The sequence below is a fragment of the Salvelinus fontinalis genome, chromosome 33, assembly GCF_029448725.1.
Source record: "Salvelinus fontinalis isolate EN_2023a chromosome 33, ASM2944872v1, whole genome shotgun sequence".
NCBI classification, from domain to species: Eukaryota; Metazoa; Chordata; class Actinopteri; order Salmoniformes; family Salmonidae; genus Salvelinus; species Salvelinus fontinalis.
The window spans coordinates 46649666-46674006 of NC_074697.1; the positions used below are offsets into that span (position 1 = coordinate 46649666).

The window sequence follows — 24341 nt, forward strand, 5'->3', positions numbered from 1 at the left end:
GAGGAGAAGCATTGGCAGGGAGTGATACACACACAGAGACACGTGCGCATTTGTATTGTGCGCACGCACGCACGCACACACACACACACACACGCACACACACACACACACACACACACACACACACACACACACAGGAGAAGGGTGCATGGGCGGGGAATGAGGGGCGACCTACAATCTTCCCCTCCTCCACTTGGTTCCCTGTGATCTGAAGTAGGGTGAAGGGCAGTGGAAGTTTGAGGAGTTGAGGGAGATACGTTGAAGGTCGCTATATTAGACGCCTTGTTGTCTCTGCCATGACATTGGCTTACACAAATCTTTACATAGATAACATTAGGAGGTAGTAAGATTTACACATCAGCACAAGGCCATGCAACATCTGAACCCCCTGTCTGAGAGAGTTGAGCCCTCATCTACACACCATTGGTTCAGGTTTAAAAACAGACTTACTGTTACAGCTCATTTCTAAAGCGTGACCCGAGGCCGTCATGCAGAGCCAGTGGTACTTTTAACCCCAATCAGCTATGCAAATAAAGCATTCATCATCATTTCACTGAGACCTTTGCATCGACTTCAATTTACTACCACTTTAATCTACAGCTGTGGTGCAACCTAGTGCTGGGCCTTTCCCCTGGGGTAGACAGCCACTTTAGAGAACAGGGGGAATTCTCAGACTCAGAAAGAGGGAACGCTAACAGCAGCCAACTGCATCGCTACCTCTAGAAGTCTGTGGTGTAGCTTAGTAGGGCTACAGTGGATTCAGACGCAGTACTCGACTTTCGGACTGAATAGGAACATGACTCGCCTCGGTCGTTAGTGATGGGGGGGAGGGGGGAATCGATAGCTACATATCATGATATTATTTTTGAATATACAACATATCGTTTTTACAATATCTTATTATTATTTTTGCGCTGGTTGGCTTCATAGCTCGTTCTCCATCTTTATAAATAGGGAGGCAGTTTTTTTTTTAAAGCACTTATTTCCATGACTTCTCAAAACTTGTTTTCTCATGGCTCTCTCTTGTCCCTCTGCAGCACACATATGGTGAGCAATATGTTTGGACCGTGGAATCTCAAAAATCCCAGTATTGAATTACAATACATATAGAATCGCAATACATATCGTATCGACACCTAAGTAACGTGATATCATACCGTGAGGTCCCAGGCAACTCACAGGCCTATCGGACGTAGTGCATTTAAGTGACTATTACCAGTACAGTAAAACCAGGACTATATGGTTAAGTGTAGATCTATTTCATATGAGTAAGAGGTAGAGGCAGCACAAAAAATCAGGAGAGAAAAAAAAAGATTTCCTGCTTAAGACTTTTTGCAAAAATACCCTCTATTTTTTTACCTGAAATTGTAGAAACAGCCGGTTACATTATGAAATGTTCAACGTTGTCAGACGCAATTGGCTTTTATCTGGTTTGTTCTAAGTAGCGCTAATACGCTAGTGTAAGCCTAAGAGCTCCCGTCTAGCTATGGTTCAGCTAAACGTCAGCATTCGGCTAACAGACAGCACGTTGATGTGAGGAGGATGCAGAAATGATCTTGTCAAGCTAGCTAACTAGTTTGCTAGATGACGTTGCCTAGCTGTGTAGCCTATATTATAATATGAATGACGCTGTATGATAACGTGAATGTACTTTTGTTAGTACGGGAGGGGTAAACGTTCATTATTGATATGCTGACGTTACTTGATCATGAAGAATGTTGTTTGTTAGATAGCTAGCCAACAGGAGTTAGTTGTGTATTTTTTTTTTTTTTTTTTTTAAATGTTATCCCCTTTTCTCCCCAATTTTCGTGGTATCCAATCGCTAGTAATTACTATCTTGTCTCATCGCTACAACTCCCGTACGGGCTCGGGAGAGACGAAGGTCGAAAGCCATGTGTCCTCCGAGGCACAACCCAACCAAGCCGCACTGCTTCTTAACACAGCGCGCCTCCAACCCGGAAGCCAGCCGCACCAATGTGTCGGAGGAAACACCGTGCACCTGGCCCCCTTGGTTAGCGCGCACTGCGCCCAGCCCGCCACAGGAGTCGCTGGAGCGCGATGAGACAAGGAAATCTCTACCTCCCTAACCCGGACGACGCTAGCCCAATTGTGCGTCGCCCCATGGACCTCCCGGTCGCGGCCGGCTGCGACAGAGCCTGGGGGCGAACCCAGAGACTCTGGTGGCGCAGTTAGCACTGCGATGCAGTGCTCTAGACCACTGCGCCACCCGGGAGGCCTAGTTGTGTATTTTCAACTAATTGAATACGGACGGATGAGAAAATAAACCGCGCTTGTCAATTGTTGCATTATTCAAGAGTGTAATCTGGTTTGGTTGTATTATTCAATAGTGTATTATATTTCAGAAGAAAAGTTTCTCAGATTGTTAAATAAATTGTGCTTACTGGCTAGTGGCTACTGTGATATTTAGGGTCAATTTGAACTGCGACCCAAGAATGACGCTTTGCCAGCCACAACGAAAGGCAAAGCAAGGATGTAAATGTGAACTGAAAAGTAGAAATCTCTTTAGCCACGCCGCATCTCTCGTAGTGGGAATAGGGCCTAAGACTCAGACTCAGCCACAGACGTCAAACACACCCCTTAACCTCCCCCTGGCTGTTAACATTGACAACACGCAGGACGGCTGTTACATAACAGAGGATCAGGTGATGCCCCAAGGTTAAGGCTGGTCGCACAGAAGACTTCCAGTGTCCCTAATGGGTTCGTGTGCGAACATACACACTTACGACCACATTCAATCTCTCAATAAGAGTAGAACCACATAAAAATGTTGTCAACATTCAGGCTACAACAAACGGACGCATAGACAGAAGCAGGCACTAACCAATCAAAACAGTCCCGTGCCGACTATGCAAATGAACCCCCAAACTCTACTGGTGGGAGGTGGGGAGTTTCGCTGAGTATTGAACCAGTCTTTCAAGCTGTCATCTGAAGGCAATAAAAATCTGCAGATAGGGACACAAATCATGCAACACACTTTCCGTGACTTCCTTCACTTATACAGCCGACCACGTATTGCCCTGCTGCTGTAAAATAACAGTGTTACGAACACATACGTGCGCACACACATTGTTGTTCCTCATTTAGCCTACCTCCTCCAGGCGTCAGCTGTGCGGCTGAATCGGGCGTGGTCCGTGTGTGTGTTGACTCACAGGGGATCAGTGAGGCGGGGACAGGGGAAGTTTAGCACCGCTCTGCTGCCTGGAACACAAGAGGAACAAATGGTAAGAAGTTAGAACTACTGCTCTCTGTTATTAGGGAACCGAAGAGACAACTACCGGTTGTTTAAAAGTTTAACGGGGGACATTTTGAGTGAAACATCAGAGAGCCCTGACAAAGCCTCCAGGTAGCCAGAGGAAAGCTACACTGCCACAATTGGGAAGATCTTTCCAAAGAGAAACACACCGCAAAACATTACATTTTGCTACTTTACTTTAGTAGATTCATAAGGTTTATTTGTTAACCGGTAATAACATTCCAAGTAGGCTGACTGAGCTCTGATATGGATGGAAGATGTGTGAGGAGTTGAGTGGGTACAGTCCGGCAGAGGGGTGTGTGTGTGTGTGTGTGTGTGTGTGTGTCTGTTGTCAGTTCCAGGCTCATCAGTCCAGCAGTGAGTCTATTGTGTGATGAGACGTGGATGCCAGGGGCTCTGTCTGTGTCTTAAACACACACGAGGCCTACATCCAACCACTCAGCGGCACACACCATAGTCTCCTAAATACACAAACTCACCAGTTCTCTCTACAACACTCATATGTTTCCTTCTCCCCTTCTCTTCCTCTTAAGGCACCACCATGCTTCAGTTCGGCTGGCACCTAGCCGCTGGCACCGAACAAGTGTGTTTGCATAGTCCCTTAAAGACCTTCGCTTGGAAAACGAGAAAAAAAAGCAATACTACTGTGTCCATTTATTCACGCAATTTTACATCTAACTAAGCTGTCTGGTGCAGTATTTCTCGATTCAAGAAATGGGCATGAAAACAAGTCGTCCCTTTCGTTGAATGACAAAGACTTCATTGAAGAATCCCTACGTGTAGACTCCGACTACCGACTTTGACTTGTCGAGAGAGAAAAGAAATTGTGTGCCCGAACAGTAGGGAAAAAACGACTAAAGTCGAAAATTAACTGTCACAAAATGTCCCTATAATATATGCAAACTCTTCCGAACTGTTTTGGCTGGGAAGCATGCGGACACCTTCATTCCTCTCTCTCGCTCTCTGTTTTTCTCGATCTTTCCCCCTTTTCTTCCCATGTCTCTCTGTATTTCTCTCACTCACCCTCAACCTCGTCCTTGATGACTATCCCTCTGTATCCTTGACCTCCCCCACCGTGCCAATGCCCTGCCCCTCCGTACTTCCTGATTTCCTCTTCCTGTGCACCGGAATGCTCTCCTGAACAAAACGACAGCAGCAGGGTGAGCCAGGGGACTCCTGCACTCAGAGTGCTAGTGCCAGTGCATGGGGAGGTCGGTGTGTGTCGGTGGAGGTTGTAGGACTGGGGGCAAGCCGAGGGTAGGCTACAAAGTAGTGGGATGAGGAACAGGGTTGATGTAGGCTCGGTAAAAAAAATGGTGTTGGGTTGCTCGGAACCGGAGTGAATGATGTGAAAGGGTATGCAAGAGGGTGGGGTGATCAAATATGGGGGAGGGCAGGGGTGAGGTTTATGGTTGGGCGATGTCAACTTTTGTCCGATCGTGATTATGTACTCATAAAACACTGTGATATACAAATGGCCAACCCCTCAAAAAAATACAATTGGGCGGGAAAACAAAAACCTGCTATAACCACAATTAGGCTATAGTGAAATCACATTCACAACAGGACAAATTATGACAAAATATGTTGTTTAAATGGGCAGAGCCTACGTGGGAGGCAAATATTTTCTAATATCCTTACTGGCGGAGGCAGCTTCAGGATGTGACAGGTGGGTGTGTGTCTGTGGCTGTGTAGCGCGCACATGGAGCAAAGATGGATGGGCGGGGTGTGCGAGATAGGAGCAGATGGGAGACAGAGAGAAGAAGAAATGATCATCCCATGTGACAGGGCCTGTCTTGACTACAGGGTAGCCTAAATCCATGTGAATTCAATCACTTTTTGACAACACCCCTTTCGATTTGAACAAAACCGTCCATACATATTTGCCCATTGTAGAAGTGTGCCGAAAGCGACTTTTTGGACGAAACACATTGAGATAAGAGCTCCCACCATACCATGAGACATGTCTTCATCAATGGAAAAGATAAACGCTTGAGAATGATATAATTGAAAAGCTTACAAACAGGGTTGTCAAACCCATTTTGTAATCAAATTTCAATAACTTTCAAATGGTACCACAAAGATGGTTGGAGGTCCACCCAGAGAATGGGAATATCTGTTGTTTTAAATTGCACTGTTAATCCTTCATTAGGAAACCTATTGAAATCATAGAAATATAGATAATAGAAATGACCATTTACGTTATGGTGGTTGGACCAGCGGCCATCTTTGTGATAGTAATTTGTAAAAACAAATATTTGTATTTATTTATTTACAAAAATATTTACACAATAAAATAAAAAGTCAAGGTGTACGAGATGAATTGCAGTGGTCTGAAGTGATAGGTCCATTCTATGATTGAAATGACACCCACCCTGTATTCAAGAGCATGTTGTGTCTCCACCGATGGCAGGCACAACACAAAAACCTCAGAGGATATAAAGTAGGGTCTAACGCTTCGAACCCACCGACAGAGTCATTGCATTTTGGTACACCAGAATTACATTAATTTGCAATTAAACGCTGTGTTTGCCTTGCAGCATTGCGTTGCAGAGGCAGTTGCAGTGCGTTCGGTGTGGTGCATACGTTGGATTTATGCGTCAAACTGTATGCGTAGATGGCTTGACAGAAATGGTAGCAGAAGGTGAATGTTGAACTTTGTTGCATACATATCCAGATGATGCTGCATACTATTTTGCGCCAAGACCCTGTCGGTGTGTTCGAAGCGTAAACGACAACATACAGTGCATTCGGAAAGAATTCAGACCCCTTGACTTTTTCCACATTTTGTTACGTTACAGCCTTATTCTAAAATTGATTAAATAATCCCCCCCCCCCTCAATATATACACAATACCCCATAATGACAAAGCAAACAGGTTTATAGAACATTTTGCAAATGTATAAAAAAACAAACAGAAATATCACATTTACATAAGTATTCAGAGCATTTACTCAGTATTTTGTTGAAGCAACTTTGTCAGCGATTACAGCATGGATTCTGTTTGGGTATGACGCTACAAGCTTGGCACACCTGTCCCGAAGCCACTACTGCATTGTCTTGCCTGTGTGCTTAGGGTCGTTGTCCTGATGGAAGATGAACCTGATGGAAGATGAGCCCCAGTCAGAGCAGGTTTTCGTGAAGGATCTCTACTTGCTTCGCTCATCTTTCCCTCGATCCTGACGTATATCCCAGTCCCTGCCACTGAAAAACATCCCACAACATGATGCTGCCACCACCATGCTTTACCGTAGGGATGGTGCCAGGTTTCCTCCAGACGTGACGCTTGGCATTCAGGCCAAATAGTTCAATCTTGGTTTCATCAGACCAGAGCATCTTGTTTCTCATGGTCAGAATCCTTTAGGTGCCTGTTGGAAAACTCCAAGCGAGCTGTCATCTGACTTTTACTGAGGAGTGGCTCCGTCTGGCCACTCTACCATAAAGGCCTGATTGTTGGAGTGCTGCAGAGATGGTTGTCTTTCTGGAAGGTTCTCCCATCTCCACAGAGGAACTCTGGAGCTCTGTCAGAGTGGCCATCGGGTTCTTGGTCACCTCCCTGACGAAGGCCCTTCTCCCCCGATTGCTCAGTTTACCCGGGCGACCAGCTCTAGGAAGAGTCTTGGTGGTTCCAAACTTCTTCCATTTAAGAATGATGGAGGCCACTGTGTTCTTGGGGACCTTCAATCCTGCAGACATTTTTTGTACCCTTCCCCAGATCTGTACCTCGACACAATTCTGTCTCGGAGCTCTATAGACAATTCCTTCGACCTCATGGCTTAGTTTTTGCTCTGACATGCCCTGTCAACTGTGGGACCTTATATAGACAGGTGTGTGCCTTTCCAAATCATGTCCAATCAATTGAATTTACCACAGGTGTACGCCAATCAAGTTGTAGAAACATCAAGGATGATCAATGGAAACAGGATGCACCTTAGCTCAATTTCGAGTCTCAGAGCAAAGGGTAAGGTATCTGTTTTTATTTTTAATACATTTGCAAACATTTCTAAACACCTGTTTTCGCTTTTGTCATTACATTTTTTTTTTTTTTTTTTAATCCATTTTAGAATAAGAATGTAACATAACAAAATGTGGAGAAAGTCAAGGGGTCTGAATCTTGATAATTGACATAAAAAAAAGGTTGAAAACAAATATTAACAAAACATATGCCCCCAGTGATGAAGGCATGGATGTCTCATGGTATGGTGGAGTATGCAAAACGGGTCAACTTTGAGCACCTTTATCTCTTATGTTTTGGCATTCAGGTCCAAAAAATCCCTTTCTGGCCACTTCTTCCATGGGTATGTATGGAAAGTTTTGTTCAAATCAAAAGGGATGCTGTCAAAAAGTGATTTACTTCAAATGAATTCACCGTCCGTTAGCCTCTCTAGGCTACTAGGACTTATCTAAGCTAACGTAGCCAGCTAGGTAACCAATTGAGTCTACATGCTGTGCATTCCCCCAACTCCAAACGATTGCCAACCTGTTGGTAGCTCATCTCTCACTTTGCCAACGTTTAATTCTGTAATTTTTCGTTACTCTTGCAGTTTATTAGTGAGATCTCACTTCACTAGCTACACATGTAGCTTCTTCGACTGTAGCGTCGCTCTGATTGGCTGACAAAAACAACAAGCTTTATGTGAAGGCTACAGGTCTTCCCGAAAGAGAATGGACATTTTGCACGGCTTTGTTGGAATTCTCCGCTCGGTCTAGTAGGGCCGGGACGATACCATTACTGCGATATTTTTTAAAAAAATGAACACAAAGCAGACGTAACTCGTTAAAAACCCTTATAAACCCGCTGTATGTAATATATTGTGTGCTATGGCTTAGGAAATACATAAATGTTACTCTGGATGACAACATAATGAATGTTTCCAACATTTAGGGCCGTTTTCCTAAAGAAGTTAAATCCGCGTTGTGTTTTGTTTCCTTGCCACCATACTTACGTGTATCGCGATACTGGTATAGTCCCGGCTTTACTCTCTAGCCTACATTCCTCCCTTGCTTTCTTTAACATATTTAATGAAACAAATAGGCTATATAGCAAATTGGAATTGGCAAATTACTCGGAATGTCGCTTGTGTGCTGTACCACTCCGTTCATTGCTGCGCGGCTCCAGTCAAGTTCAAATAGTCTAAACCATCGTCTGTCACATCACGATGTCGTCGCCATCCACGATGGCTATACGATACTATTGTAATATCGCCCAACCCTAGTGAGGTTGATTGCGCTGAGATGGGGGAGGGGGAGTCAGACACTGCTAAAATGTCCTGAGGGGGAGGCCCATTACCGTCGGACAATACAGTACCAATCAATACTGATCAATTCCGGTCCACTTACTCCGCGACGCACAGCATAACAATCTCTTAGTAAATGTGTGTGTGGGGGTGGGGAGAGACATTGTGTGTGTGTGCGCGCGTGCCATGAGTGTGTGTGTGCGTGTATCGACTAAAAACTACAGGAGAGTATAGTATCCAGCGCCAAGAGCCAGTCCTGAATATAGCCTGCAGAGTCAGCATGGATTTACAGTTTAGACCTCCCCAACTTCCGGGAAAAAAATCTAATGAAAAGTGAAAACTTTCCAGCCATGGCGAACATTTGAGCCCATGGAGTAGGGTCACTGGGAAGCCTATCAGGGTTGAAATGTATAAATGCAACACCTAGACCATGGGGCTTAAAGGAATGTAGGCTAATAGCCTAGCATACATTCCATTATAACAAACACAAAGAAATGAACACACTCCATATAGCCTCCTGTGTGTGCATCTTTCTAAAATAGGACAGCAGCTGTATATGTAGTACTGGAGTCCTTCTCTGTGGTTGCAGTGCCTGCCAGACAGAATGACCATCAAACAAAAGAGAAAAGAAAGTCAAGCCCAGTGCAGAGGCAGAGAGGCAGAGGCAGAGGGAGAGGGAGAGGGAGAGAGAGTGTGTGTGTGTGTGTGTGTGTGGAGAGATGGATCTATCAGGAAATCGAGTGCATGTTCTTGACTTATGAGTATGATGACTGGGCTTCTTGGTACCTGTGATCTGTGAAGTAGCTATGCTTCCAAGAGTGTGTACGTAGGAGTGTGAATGAGCGCGTTTGCGCCTGCCTGTGTGTGCACTGTGTAATATGAACGTGTGTGCTGTATACGGCTGTACAGGAGGCTCAGTGAACATGGTCAGTTATGTCCCTGCATCTTAGAGCAGCTCAGTAACCATCACCTCCTACAGCAGAGCAGGGTAATTAAACATCTCTCTCAGCACGCTGAACACAGTGCGACTGGGCCCGGCCTGAATTAGAGACCAGGCGCGTTTCAAAGAGGACATGCAAATCGTACTTTGCATGTCATTAGTGGTTGATCCAGCGCTGCTCTGCTCCGTGGTGAGCCGCAGAGGAGAGAAGGAATGAGCGGCCTTCCTTCCGCCCGCCTGCCATACACCTTGTGCTGCGATTGAAATGGATTACTCCAAACTCCGACTGCATTAATATTTTAGAAGGTTTGCCGTGTGTGCGAGCGCTACTAAAGTGCTACTTAAGTCGTTCCATATTCCAACCAGTTTGAAGAGGAGCCGTCCCAGTCATCTAATGGGTTTGTCAACGCAACTGTAAGGGCGTTTACACACAGTTCTGAGCTATAGTTCGAATCGGAGTTCCATTGTTATTGTATCCCCTCTCCCCCACATTCGGTCCGGTTGGTATCACATTGCCAAATGTCCAACAAACTAAAATGCCTAAAACAAAACCACATGTTCATGCAACTCATTCGTTTATCGGAGGAAAATGCTCACATTAAATCCCTCTGATTATCAAGAAGCATAGCACGTGTATCCCAAACGTCATATTCCTTTCGCTAAAAATGGCGCAATAGTAGCTATATTCAGTAGCTTATAACCCGGTATAGCCCCCATCTTCCCTAATCAATAATAATAATAATTTGAGATTCTGCATGAAAATATCAAATTACAGTTCTGCATGCATTTCATAAAATGTTTTCTCCCCGTGTTTGGCCTGGACTGTGTTCTCACCAGCAGTGAACCTAACCATGGTACGAATGGAATCGGGCTGAGACCACCCTTCTGAACGAACCATGGTGCGTTGTTTAGTGCGCTCTCGAGTGAGGATAGTGTTCACACCAGTCCAAACGAACCGAACTAAGGGGGGGGAAACGTGCCAAACCAATTTAGTGTGAAAGCCCTGTAAGATGCATCAAAGTGTTGGTGTAATCACACCCTGGCTGACGTGGCCTGTACAATGTACGCTGTTCTTTACCCTGTTAGAATGTTGAGACTTTTTCAGCTGTGTTATGTCACTGCCATTGTATTATATGAATTCATTTCTGCTAGGGATGGGAACGGTTATTTGAAAATCCGAACGTACATTAGAGTTCGATTTCTTGGGAGAGGATTCATTTTCAGAGAAAAAAAACAGACCTAATTCAACAATGAATAAAGGCTTTGCTACATAAGTCTAAAAGGATAGACCACCACATTCAACATTTTAATAAAACAGTTTGTGTGAGTGCACCCCATTAAAAAAAGATGCTCCGGTAGCCTACACATTAGGGAAAGGGGGATACCTAGTCAATTGTACAACTGAATGCATTCAACTGAAATGTGTCTTCCGCATTTAACCCAACCCATCTGAATCAGAGAGGTCATAATCGACGTCATCGGCGCACGGGGAACAGTGGGTTAACTGCTTTGCTCAGGGGCAGAATGACAGATTTCAACCTTGTCGGCTCGAGGATTCGATCCAGCAACCTTTGGGACACAGGCCCAACACTCCTACCCACCAGGCTACCTGCCGCCCCTACATTAGTGTTGCAAGGTATACCAAAACTTCTGTACTTTTTCAAAACAAAAACCTGTTCGATACTATAATTGTTGTTACATTCGGTACTGTCAAATGTGTCTCACGTGATTCAGAGGATTACGTCTAATCAGTGCAGTCCCTTTATAGTGCAAAGAGCAATTGCCTGCTCTACTTATTCGAGCTGCCTCGTTAGCTCCCCACTCATGCTGCGCAGAAGTTAACACACTTGAATAACGGAATTAAGAAATGTTGAAACTGTTCATGACTGTTCGCAAAACAAATGTCCATACACGATAGAATACTTTAACAATGCAAGACTATACGTGTAGCTTCCATCTTTATTTGTAGGCTAACTTTCCTTGCTAGCTTACACCTGAATCCACTACCCTAATTGCTTTGTTTGTGATATGCAAACCATAAAGCAAAATATGCTGATTTTAAAGCTGATTGTCACCAAAAACGTTATTAGTTCCCTTTGCCTCCCTCGTCACCAAAAAAATCTACTTCTTCATCTCCCTCGCCACCCGTCTGGTTTCCACTAGATTCCGCAGCCACAAAATCTGATTCCACTGGCACATTCTGCCTCACAAAATGTCTTTACTAGGGCTGTGGCGGTCATGAAACTTTGTCCGCCGGGTTATTGTCATGCAAAATACTCCCGGTCTCATGCGGTATAGCTAAAAGGTAATATGACACCCAATTAATTATGAAAATTTAACAAATTCCTTATTACTAGGCTATTCAAAATCAAATTAATTATTTGTAGGCTAACTAAGCCGCTCTGCATAATCAATGAACCAACAGCATGGCCTAGGGCTATACGTTCTCTCCCAGGCTCATGGATGTGCATGTTGGAGTGTAGCATAAGGTAACCAATCCATCCAGTATGCACAATAACAGCCCACACTCAAAAGGCTAGACCAATTATGTATCAAAGACATCTTAAATCAGTTTAGTTTTATGTTTTTCTGCCGTGCGTAATATGCGGTATGCTACGTATCGTATAATGGCACAAGCATCATTTTTATTCATTTTTTGGGGGAGGGGGGCTTGGGCTCATAAGCCTATGCATATGCATAAACTAAGATGCATATCGGCGTTTTGAATTAATAATCACCTTAGAAGCCTCTGTCCATTTCTTTTACACTGTTTCAACCTGCTGTTGAACTTCTTTCTTGAAATTGATCACAGTGAGGTGAGTTTTTAAAGTATTATAGGCTGTTTGGATGATGTGTTTGATGTGATTTTCGATTGCATTTGCGCTGTTCTCAAAAGTGACGACAAATGAGATTTGAGAACACGTAACGCTTTATTATAAAAAGGTGCATGTTTATGGTGAAAATGATCTTCCCTAAAACTTGAAACTCACGATCAGCCTATGTATGCGAGTTAGGCTCTAATTTTAAGAAGTTATTTGGCCACTTTACTTGTGATACAAACCTTATCAAAACATATAGGTCTACGGGCTTGGCTACATGAAGTACGCGACTATGTTTTGAAAAAGGTCACACACCGGTCTCAGAACAGTGACAAAAATACATAATCTATGCACTTAAATAGTGAATGGAGGACGCTTTTCCCATGGTTAATTTTCATGCCAGTCAGGTAGGCTACATTCCTGTTGTAAATACAGTTGAAGTCGGAAGTTTACATATAGCTTAGCCAAATACATTTAAACTCAGTTTTTCACAATTCCTGACATTTAATCCTAGTAAAAATTCATCACAACCACCAATTGCATAGCTTATAGAAATGTTGCGCAACATGAGCTCACGGTCTCTCATGAAGTGTTTGCTTAGATTTTCAATTACATTTACATTGATGTCAGAGTGATTAGAGGGACAATAGAAAGCGGAGTACCAGGCAGTTAGTGCGTTTCGTAGGCTACTAATGACCATCAGCAGCATCAGAGCTTGGAGAAGCCTAATTACCGAGACTAAACGGTCACATGGAATTTGACTGCCATCAATATGGTCACCGTAACAGCCCTACTCAGCGCACACATGCACATTTGTGGCCTGCTGGAGGTCATTTTGCAGGGCTCTGGCAGTGCACCTCTTTGCACAAAGGCGGAGGTAGCGGTCCTGCTGCTGGGTTGTTGCCCTCCTACGGCCTCCTCCACGTCTCCTGATGTACTGGCCTGTCTCCTGGTAGCGCCTCCATGCTCTGGACACTACGCTGACAGACACAGCAAACCTTTTTGCCACAGCTCGCATTGATGTGCCATCCTGGATGAACTGCACTACCTGAGCCACTTGTGTGGGTTGTAGACTCCGTCTCATGCTACCACTAGAGTGAGAGCACCGCCAGCATTCAAAAGTGACCAAAACATCAGCCAGGAAGCATAGGAACTGAGAAGTGGTCTGTGGTCACCACCTGCAGAATCACTCCTTTTTTGGGGGTGTCTTGCTAATTGCCTATAATTTCCACCTTTTGTCTATTCCATTTGCACAACAGCATGTGAAATTTATTGTCAATCAGTGTTGCTTCCTAAGTGGACAGTTTGATTTCACAGAAGTGTGATTGACTTGGAGTTACATTGTGTTGTTTAAGTGTTCCCTTTATTTTTTTGAGCAGTGTATATTCTAGATTATATTTCTATGTCGCCAACACCGTTAAAGAATGCATCGAAAGGTCAACAATGACACCGGTGGTCAGTTAGAAAAAGGGTTGGTTCAAAGCAAATGCATATCCCTCTACAGAACCAGCGATAAGGAACACTGCCCTGCGTCAAACCTTTATCAGCTAGAGAGAGACAGTGCTAGGCGTGTTAAAAGGCATTGTGTGCATCTAAAACAGTTTCCTTCTCTAATAGCACCACCATCGAGCAACCTTCACTATTAAGCCCGAAAGTGTGCTGCAGGCAGGGAGGGACCCCCTGCAGGGAGGGGTGGGCAGCCCCATTCATACTAAAACACAGGGAGGTGGGATTGCCACGCTTTAATCCTTTTATTCCTCCTATTTCCTCTACACCCCCCCCCCCCCACACACTCTATTTGAATGGAAATAGGAGGGTTGATCAGAACTGCATGAGAGAACTCCTACCTCTGCTGGATGTCTCTCCAGTGTGTGACGCGTGGCGCTGTGCTGTCTCTCTGCCTACAGTATGATGGGGGCTACTGCTGTGAGAAGTACCGGACTAATCACATGAAAAGTGGGTGAAAGGTAATAGCTGAATTTCAAGGAGTAGATGGAAGCACTTACCCACTTTAAGGTTGGAAATGGAGTTGGGGGGGGGGGGGGAAATCTATCTGATCCTAGATCTGTGGTAAGGGGCACCGCCACCATCTACCATGAGCATCTCAGGGAATGCTGTGTTGTATGTATGTATGTATGTATGTATGTATGTATGTGTGTGTGTGTGTGTGTGTGTATATACAACACTCCGCTCACACTGGATTGCTGTGCAGTCGGTTTCCATGACAACCCTGGACACACAGAAAGAGTTGTGATGTAGGCGTGAGGCGTTGAGCATTCAGAACACATAACCTGAGCGATAAATAGATGTCCTATCATCCACTCCGCAATATGTTAATTACAAAATATGTCCTTATCACTACAGGTAGGGGAAGAGGAATATAACAAGCATGCACGCAGACACACGGTAGAGGAAAAGTGGTTAGCCTCCCACTTGCACTCACGTATCAGTATCACCTTTGTTCAAATCTCTAGGGGGAGAGAGGGGGAATAAGAGAGAGATAGGGTAAAGGAGCCAACAGAAAAATGATGACAGTGTAGAAAGAGCAGAGAAATAGCGGAAACAAGAATGGAAGAGGGGGGAAGGTCAGTATAACAGAAGATGGGAAAAAAATGAAAATAGCCAGAGGGAACGAGAACATAGTAAGTTAGGAACCTAGTAGGACTGCAGTCAGAGAAGAGCCTGTAAAGGAAAAGTAAATGAATGGACAGTGAGAAAGCACAAGGGGATTTCAGTGTGTGAGGGAGAGAGAGGAAGAGTGCATTTCAACACGAGGCGAGACCAGAGCCTGACAGACCAAGGACTCCGTGATGAATCAGATAGGAGAGATCGACTGAGGCTTTTAGAGTGATGCACCATCACAGAACTGCTGCTGCTCCTACAGAGGCCCAGCAGTCCTTGACCCCGCCTCCTCTCCGATCTCGGAGTCATCCTCTGGCTCTCCATCTCTCCCTCTCTCTTTCCATCCGTCTCTCACCCCCTTCTCCAGCTCACATCTCTCCTCTATCCCTTGAATCTCGCCCTCCTATATTTCTTCTGTGTCCCTTGACTCCCTTCTCTCTCGCTCTCTTCTCCCAGCTAGCTTCCTCGATATCTCTGTGTGAGAAGGCTTGACACGTACCAACAAACGGGTGTGATCATTCTACAGTGGTCCCTGCAGTGTACACTTAAACCGGTGTGATTAGAACGTCCAGTTTCGATTGACGCAACAGTCAGCATTTGAGCTGGCCACAGCTGTTTCACTGAAACTTTACACCGTTAAGTCCTCAATGTGAACAGTATATTTTTGGATGCAGTGTTCAGACATTGACCGAAGTAGTGACAGCAAAGGGCAGCAAAGTGGTCTAAGTAGCTGTCCCACTAGAGATTCTGGGTTCGAGTCCAGGCTCTGTCGCAGCCGGCCGCGACCGGGAGACCCATGGGGCGGCGCACAATTGGCCCAGCATCGTCCTGGTTAGGGGAGGGTTTGGCCGGCAGGGGTATCCTTGTCTCATTGCGCACTAGCGACTCCGGTCGCCAGGAGCATGGCGTTTCCTCCGACACATCGGTGCGGCTGGCTTCCGGGAAAAGTGGGCACTGTGTCAAAAAGCAGTGCGGCTTGGTTGGGTTGTGTTTTGGAGGACGCACGGCTCGCGACCATCGCCTCTCCCGAGTCTGTACGGGAGTTGCAGCGATGAGACAAGACTAACTACCAATTGGATACCACAAAATTGTGGAGAAAAAAGGGGTAAATAAATAAATAAAAGTAGCGACAGCCTAACACAATCATCCAAATCATAAAATGTAGACTACATTAGTCCTAGCGCTAATTGAGGAAATATTGACTTAACACAAGCGGTCATATTTAGAAAACTCTCGGCTGACAAACCACAATATTAATTAGCTAATAGCAAATAGCTACTATTTACAATTCATCACAGCACGGGTGAGCTCACCATTGATTGAAAAAAATGTAGTAAAATACCTTATAAAAATCGAAAGTAATCCGACGATGGGTAATTTGTGCGCACCGCAATGTTTGTTTTTTCGCGTCAACAAAAGATAATAGGTTACAAGATGAGTTGGGTCTGTTTGTAGTACGGATGTTGAAGGGGGTGTGTCATCAACCATCATTCACTTCCCTTCTGGAAGTTTATAAAAAAAAACGAGTGAACCCTTCCTTAACCGCATTTTGTTATAACATCTTTGGTCTGACAGACGTTTACGTGACACCAAGAATGCTTTGTATAATGTCAACAAACATGGCGCCACACATAGCTGGCAAACAGCTTAGCATTAGCTCATCATAATCAGTACAACCTTCAAAAAAGTAAATTTACATCACAGGTGTCCATTTCAATCTATGCAATAATCAGAATGCATGATTTGTCACTAGTACTTGAAACCGTGAATAAATCTGTAAATACATGACGCTCCATATATACATACTGTAAGCTACAGTAGAAACACCAACACGATATACAGAAAATAAGGCACTTACTTTGATTGAAACGCACACGTCCAATATTATTTGCAAGGAAAACAACAATGAATGCAATGCAAGCGCCAGCCAGAAAATGTGGCAGGTGGGAAAAGTTTATGCAAGTCTGCGCAAATGTCTGCATACTTGATCTGCGGAAACACTGGGGAAGAACTTGGGCTCTCCTTCAAGTGAGAAGTTTGTCCGGCTCAGTAAAGCCTCAAACATAAATTGTCCGCAACAGTGAAATGGGCTACTTCTATGTGAATTCATGAGGAGGCGACACACACACCTCACTTCAAACTGTTGTTAGAAAATAATTTGAAATTGACAAGTGGAAACATAGATAAATAGCAGGCAGCATGTCTTGGTTTGAGAGCAGCGCGTGTTAACTGTCATGTTGCGTAACAATCACATTTTGGAACAGCGAGTGCATTCTGACATCACGTGCATAAAAACAAATAAACACACGCTCGGGCGACCATTAAGACATATTTGGAACTCAGGCGTGTAAAGATGAACAGCCACATGCCTTACTGCTTTAAAACACGCAATACAACGTGTTTTAAACTGCACTACATTCATCAAAGACGTCATGGTAACCGTACCCTTAAATACGCATTCCTCAGGTTTCAACATCTGTTACTGTGTCCGTTTTCCTAATATAATCTAGCCTCCATGCTTTAAAAAAAAACATTCTGCATTTTTTGAGCATTCCACATAGTGATTGGGGGAAAATAATCCTTAGTTACATATCGGGATATTTTTTGGGACGACATATCGTTTCGTTTTGACAATATTACAATATTATTTTTGCGCTACTTTGCTGTACCTGCACACCAAAACGGCAGTATTTTTCCTTCTTTAGCTTGTTCTCCATCTTTTTAAATAGGGAGCCAATTAGTTTAACACTTTTATTCCCATGACTGATCAAAACTCGTTTTCTCAGGGCTTGTCCCTCTGCAGCAGACATTTGAGGAGCCATATGTTTGGAACGTCACAATAAAACGATCGTATCGAATCACAACACATATAGAATCGTGAAAAATCGCAATACATATCGTATTGGCACCCAAGTGTCATGATATTGTATATTGAGGACCCTAGCAGCTCCCAGCCCAAATTCCACACATATACTAGACACGCTTTTAAAGAGAACGCAGCTATGCTAACACACGGAGCAGAAGATAGGCCTAAATCCCACTCTGTGTCCCCCCCACACACACAGTACACACACACACACAGTAAACACACACACAGTACAAACACACACAGTACAAACACACACGGTTTCCAGAGTAACACATGCCTATTTACCTGGGCCACACAGGCGTAACGAGTGGCGTCAGGTACGTAGGTGTCAACACACAGGGCTGATTACCATCTACATGCTGCTTGAGGAGCCAGCAGACAGACCGACTGACCCACATTCCTGTGAGGTGACACGAACGCACACACACAGTCAGGGGAAGAACTTTACACTGGGTGAGCTAAGCTGTCATAGCAAAACTGTGATACTTTATTCTGGTCGTCCCGGGGTAGAAGGGAAGGTTACACTTTTCCTGATTCCCCTCCCCCGCCATAAGGACCACATGCTGTAACAGACGCCATTAACATGAATGTATAACAACTGTCTTTACACAGTCATGAAGACAAAACCATTGTTTAGGCTAGGTCGGGAAAGCAGAAGGATCGACTGGGTAGACATAACAGTAGCCAAACGGCTTACTTAAGTAATGGTTGTGAAGTAAATGGTCAAGCTTCTCCGCCCTCTCGGCCTGAGGTCCTCCCCGTCTACCGCCCCACGGGGGGGGTCTGGTAATGACGGACCAGAGGGGTGAGTTAGACCCCCACAGCTGCTGCTGCTCACATGGAGGCGTGCGTCCCAGGAGAGAACGGGGGGGATAGTGCTGCGCCGATTAGCCCCTCAGCACACGGAGGCTACTCTCAGCCAACACACATAGCTGACTACTAGGCCTAAAAAAAAAAAACGCTGCAAAAAATGTGGGGATTTATCCGTCTTTCCGGCAGGTGCCATCTTCTCCCTCAGGCCTAGCTTTGGGAAACCATCTTCACAGTCCGTCAGCAAAACACAAACATATTTAGGAGAATCCTACAGCGCAGATCCAGTTCATAGGCTAATTACAACACAGTGACAAACAGTAGTCCACTCGCCCGAGTAAGAGCAGTGGCTGCTGGATATCCTTCAAAAGGGGGACATTTCTAGTGTTACACTGCCCTCTGCTCTGACTGAGTAGTCAGTATGGCCATCGCGTTTACATTAGGGACGTGGGAGAAAATGGAGGTCTGGGGGTCTTTTACGAGGCTCTTCCTGTGACCGTATCACCCCAGTGACAGGCTAATGAGGCTAAATGATGATGAGGCTTTAGGTCCTGCAGGGAGAGGAGAAAAGACCCCAACAAAGACATACAATGACATAGAATAGTCACACAGTCAGTTGTCCCCCGTGGCATGGCCCCTTCTAACATGATGTCCATCTAGTCAGTGACATCAGTGTTGTTTCTCAAGAGACCCAGAGGAAAAGTGCAAAGTGCAGTTTATTTTATTTTTTTAACTGGAGTTTCATTTGGACCATCTAAAAAAAGATGTTTAGCTTTCAAACCATTAGCCTAAAAAAAGATATATATATATATATATTTTGAAACATGCTGTTTGTCCAGCCCCAGAGCCAGAGCCAGACTGTAGGAATGATGCCATGCTGTCCTCCCAGCAGCACGGACCAGATCAGTGGGGTCAATCACCGATTAAAATGCCCCTGAAACGCCCTGAAACACATCCTCCAGCACATTTAAAACCGATTAAAAACAGCACCACCAGTTGAACAGAGACAAAAAAATACTTTAGAGCTAAGAGCAGAATCTGGCAATCAGGAAGTAAACAAAGCAAACACTGCTTTCTGGAAACACAGATGGGGATTTTGGAATGAAGATTTTGGGCCAGTGAGAAAGAGGCATATTGTGGCTGACTATTGCTATACGAGTGGTGAGACGGGCACATGATTCATACCATAGACGTCAATACATTAAATACGTCAATGGTCCATACATGCAGTCAGAACTCTGACGACACTCGCATCTTTGCTGTTTTACTCAAAACCAGTGATTGATTTTCTTTCACAGAGACAAATAAACCGTTGGAAAAGCTGTAAGCTGTTGAATATGAAAAAAAGGCCACTTAACTGAAAAACAAAATGCATTGACAAGATTTATGGTTTTGTTGCCAGTTAGTGTGTTTTGTTGAAAAACTGACTGACACAGAGCTCTTTTTCCCCGCCAACTAGCGCACCAACAAAAAGCCACATTATCAACAGGGTCAAGGGGCAGAGTGTGTGTGTGTGTGTGTGTGTGTGTGTGTGTGTTGGGGGGGGGGGGGGGGGGGTTACAGTACAGCCAGACAAAGAGGGCTTGTGACACAGTTTTAGACAGTCTCTCCTTCTCTAGCCTCCTTTTCTCACGCTCTCTCCTCAATGGCGCCATTGAGAGTGGAGGCCATTGGGATCCTGTGAGGACTGAGCGTGCTCCCTGAGGATTCCTCTGTGAACTGCTCTACTCTACTTCTCTGGACTTATGTGGGGGAAGCATTGGCCTAGTGAGGCTGGAATGCAGATCAGACTGGACTTGAGGTTATTTGATTTATTTAACTAGGCAAGTCAGTTAAGAACAAATTCTTATTTAAAATGACGGCCTACCCCGGCCAATTGTGCCCCGCCCTATGGGACTCCCAATCACGGCCAGATGCGATGCAGGCTGGATTCGAACCAGGTACTGCGGTGACGCCTCTTGCAGTGTCTTAGACCGCTGCGCCACTCGGGAGCCAATCAAAGCACACTACACATCAATCCAGGAAAATAGAAGAGGAGGGAGCAGTGATGTACCTTTTAATTCACTTTTCACTGCCAGGGAAACATTTCACACACACCACCTGGAGTTGACTCGTTTTGCATTGGAATAAAAAGAGACAGGGTTACTGGCCCGGATGATAAAATCACGAGCACAAAATTCGGCTCATGGCTCACGCACAAGTGCAATGCACGGCAAACTAGGTGGGTTGCCGTTTTCTGGGATACCGAAAACATGTTTGTTGCGTCACGAAAACTTGGTTTGTACAACTGGTACGTCACGGAGCTATAACTGGGTCACAGCGCAAAAACAAAGTTTCGGAACCACTGACTGCACAAGTCTTTGTGGGTGTTTTGGGTGCGAGACTGATGGGGCCCGTGCGTCTACCAAAATGAAAAAGTAATGCCTCTAAGATGGGTCTTTGTCATGACTCTGCCTAATGGACTCTTGGATAGGAGGGGTGTAGAGACTTTCACCTGGCAGGAGAGTGACTCCTCAGCTCTCCTGGAGGACCAGCACTCTAAGCAGGTCGCAGGCATCTTGGGAGGAAATCCTCTCTTCCTCTGCTTTGAACAGAACAAGCCTAATTTGACACAACATCCGCCACCTAGCAGGCTGGACTACGCGGACCGTTGTTCTCTCGTTAACTTTACTTCATGACTTAGAAGTAGGCCTTCTTGTACTTACGAGTGCCCCGTTACATTCACCAACGGTCAAGAAAGAGAGAGGGGGGGGGGGGGGGGGGGGGGAATTCAGTCGCGACCCTAGAGAAGGCATTTGAGTGACCCTCCACTGTGACCTTCTCATCAGTGGTTTAACAGTTCAGTGGGGCAGTGGCGTGAGCAGCATGCCGTCTGGGTTCACATAGCAGCAACTCAGGTGGACTCAGTCAAGGGTACAAAACAGTCAGCCTGATGGAGTACCACATTCATCTGCGCGTAGAACCGTGTGGCGAGGCAGGCGAACCCAGCCTGTCGCGTGGAGCTTCGGTCCAGGGGGGAGGTAGTCATGCGAGTGTCGTGCCCGTCACCCCCTCCTCGAGTGATTCTAACCTGGTTCTCCTCGCACCACCACAGACAGACAGACAGTGCTGGAGGAAATAAAAAAAACACATCACCACCACACTGTACGCCTCCCTCCCGCTGAGTAACTACTACTACTACTACTACTACTTCCTTATAAGCGTTGCTTCTGAATATGTTCCCTCTTCCTTCCTGTTAGCTATCAAATTAACTGGCCCCTAGGTTGAACCCCCCCCCCAAAAAAAATAATCATTTCCTCTGCCCCCCACCCCCTTCTTTTCCTTGAACCATCATGCCTCCTCTCGCTCCTTCCCCCACCCCTGTGGTCGGTTCAGTATGTATTATGGGATTAGCTGGTATTCAGCCTCAGGTCTCGGCTTGCCAGGATGGAGAAGCAAAGAAAAGAGAGAGAGAGCGAGAGAGAGACTCGTACATTTCCTCAGTGAAAACAATGTACTGAGGGGCAGCAGGTAGCCTAGTGGTTAGAGCGTTGGACTAGTAACTGAAAGGTCGCAAGATCGAATCCCCGAGCTGACGAGGTAAAAATCTATCGTTCTGCTCCTGAACAAGGCAGTTGTTCCTAGGCCATCATTGAAAATAAGAAATTGTTCTTAACTGACTTGCCTAGTTAAATAAAGGTAACATTTTAAAAATGTACTGAGCTAATGTCAAATTGGCTTTTTACCAAATTACCGTACGTCAGACCACATGTTCACCCTGCACACCCTAATTGACAAACAAACCAAAACAGAGCCAAAGTCTTCTCATGCTTTGTTGATTCAAAAAAGAGCTATTGACTCAATTTGGCATGAGGGTCTGCTATACAAATTGATGGGAAGTGGTGTTGGGGAAAAAACATTTGACATTATAAAATCCATGTACACAAACAACAAGTGTGTGGTTAAATTTGGCAAAAAAAAACCTTTCTTTCCACAGGGCCGTGGGGTGAGACAGGGATGCAGCTTAAGCCCCACCCTCTTTAACATATATATCAACGAATTGGCGAGAGCACTAGAACAGTCTGCAGCAGCCGGCCTCACCCTACTAGAATCTTTAGTCAAATGTCTACTGTTTGCTGATGATCTGGTGCTTCTGTCCCCAACCAAGGAGGGCCTACAGCAGCACCTAGTTCTTCAGCATAGATTCTGTCAGACCTGGGCCCTGACAGTAAATCCCAGTAAGACAAAAATAATGGCGTTCCAAAAAAGGTCCAGTTGCCAGGACCACAAATACAAATTCCATCTAGACTACGTTGCCCTAGAGCACACAAAAAACTATACATACCTCGGCCTAAACATCAGCGTCACAGGTAACTTCCATAAAGCTGTGAACGATCTGAGAGACAAGGCAAGAACGGCCTTCTTTGCCATCAAAAGGAACATAAAATTCAACATACCAATTTGGATCAGGCAAAAAAAATACTTGAATCAGTTATAGAACCCATTGCCCTGTATGGTTGTGAGGTCTGGGGTCCGCTCACCAACCAAGATTTCACAAAATGGGACAAACACCAAATTGAGACTTTGCATGCAGAATTCTGCAAAAATATCCTCCGTGTACAACGTAGAACACCAAATAATGCATGCAGAGCAGAATTAGGCCGATACCCACTAATTATCAAAATCCAGAAAAGAGCCGTTAAATTCTACAACCACCTAAAAGGAAGCGATTCCCAAACCTTCCATAACAAAGCCATCACCTACAGAGAGATGAACCTGGAGAAGAGTCCCCTAAGCAAGCTGGTCCTAGGGCTCTGTTCACAAACACAAACACACCCCACAGAGCCCCAGGACAACAGCACAATTAGACCCAACCAAATCATGAGAAAACAAAAAGATAATTACTTGACACATTGGAAAGAATTAACAAAAAAACAGAGCAAACTAGAATGCTATTTGGCCCTAAACAGAGAGTACACAGTGGCAGAATACCTGACCACTGTGACTGACCCAAACTTAAGGAAAGCTTTGACTATGTACAGACTCAGTGAGCATTGCCTTGCTATTGAGAAAGGCCGCCGTAGGCAGACATGGCTCTCAAGAGAAGACAGGCTATGTGCACGCTGCCCACAAATTGAGGTGGAAACTGAGCTGCACTTCCTAACCTCCTGCCCAATGTATGACCATATTAGAGAGACATATTTTCCTCAGATTACACAGATCCACAAAGAATTTGAAAACAAATCCAATTTTGATAAACTCCCATATCTACTGGGAGAAATTCCACAGTGTGCCATCACAGCAGCAAGATTTGTGACCTGTTGCCACAAGAAAAGGGCAACTAGTGAAGAACAAACACCATTGTAAATACAACCCATATTTATGCTTATTTATTTTAACTTGTGTGCTTTAACCATTTGTACATTGTTACAACACTGTATATATATATAATATAACATTTGTAATGTCTTTATTGTTTTGAAACTTCTGTATGTGTAATGTTTACTGTTAATTTGTATTGTTTATTTCACTTTTGTATAATATCTACCTCACTTGCTTTGGCAATGTTAACACATGTTTCCCATGCCAATAAAGCCCCTTGAATTGAATTGAATTGAATTAAGAGAGAGAGAGAGAGAGATACAGAGAGAGAGAGAGAGAGATACAGAGAGAGAGAGAGAGAGATACAGAGAGAGAGATACAGAGAGATACAGAGAGAGAGAGAGATACAGAGAGAGAGAGAGATACACAGAGAGAGAGAGATACACACAGAGAGAGAGAGATACACACA

At 44.8% G+C, this 24341-nt stretch overlaps 1 protein-coding gene across 4 annotated transcripts in view; it reads right to left on the minus strand.

Moving 5' to 3' along the window:
* LOC129832401 (signal-induced proliferation-associated 1-like protein 3) overlaps positions 1–24341 on the minus strand; it is a 95515-nt gene that overhangs the window by 46917 nt on the left and 24257 nt on the right. For 3 of the 4 annotated variants that reach the window (XM_055896430.1, XM_055896429.1, XM_055896427.1), the window contains exon 2: positions 3111–3219. The gene's annotated coding sequence lies outside the window, so the exon portion shown is untranslated. Of the gene's footprint in view, positions 1–2842; positions 2964–3110; positions 3220–24341 lie in introns of all 4 variants that reach the window. The other variant, XM_055896428.1, reaches the window with a different exon arrangement.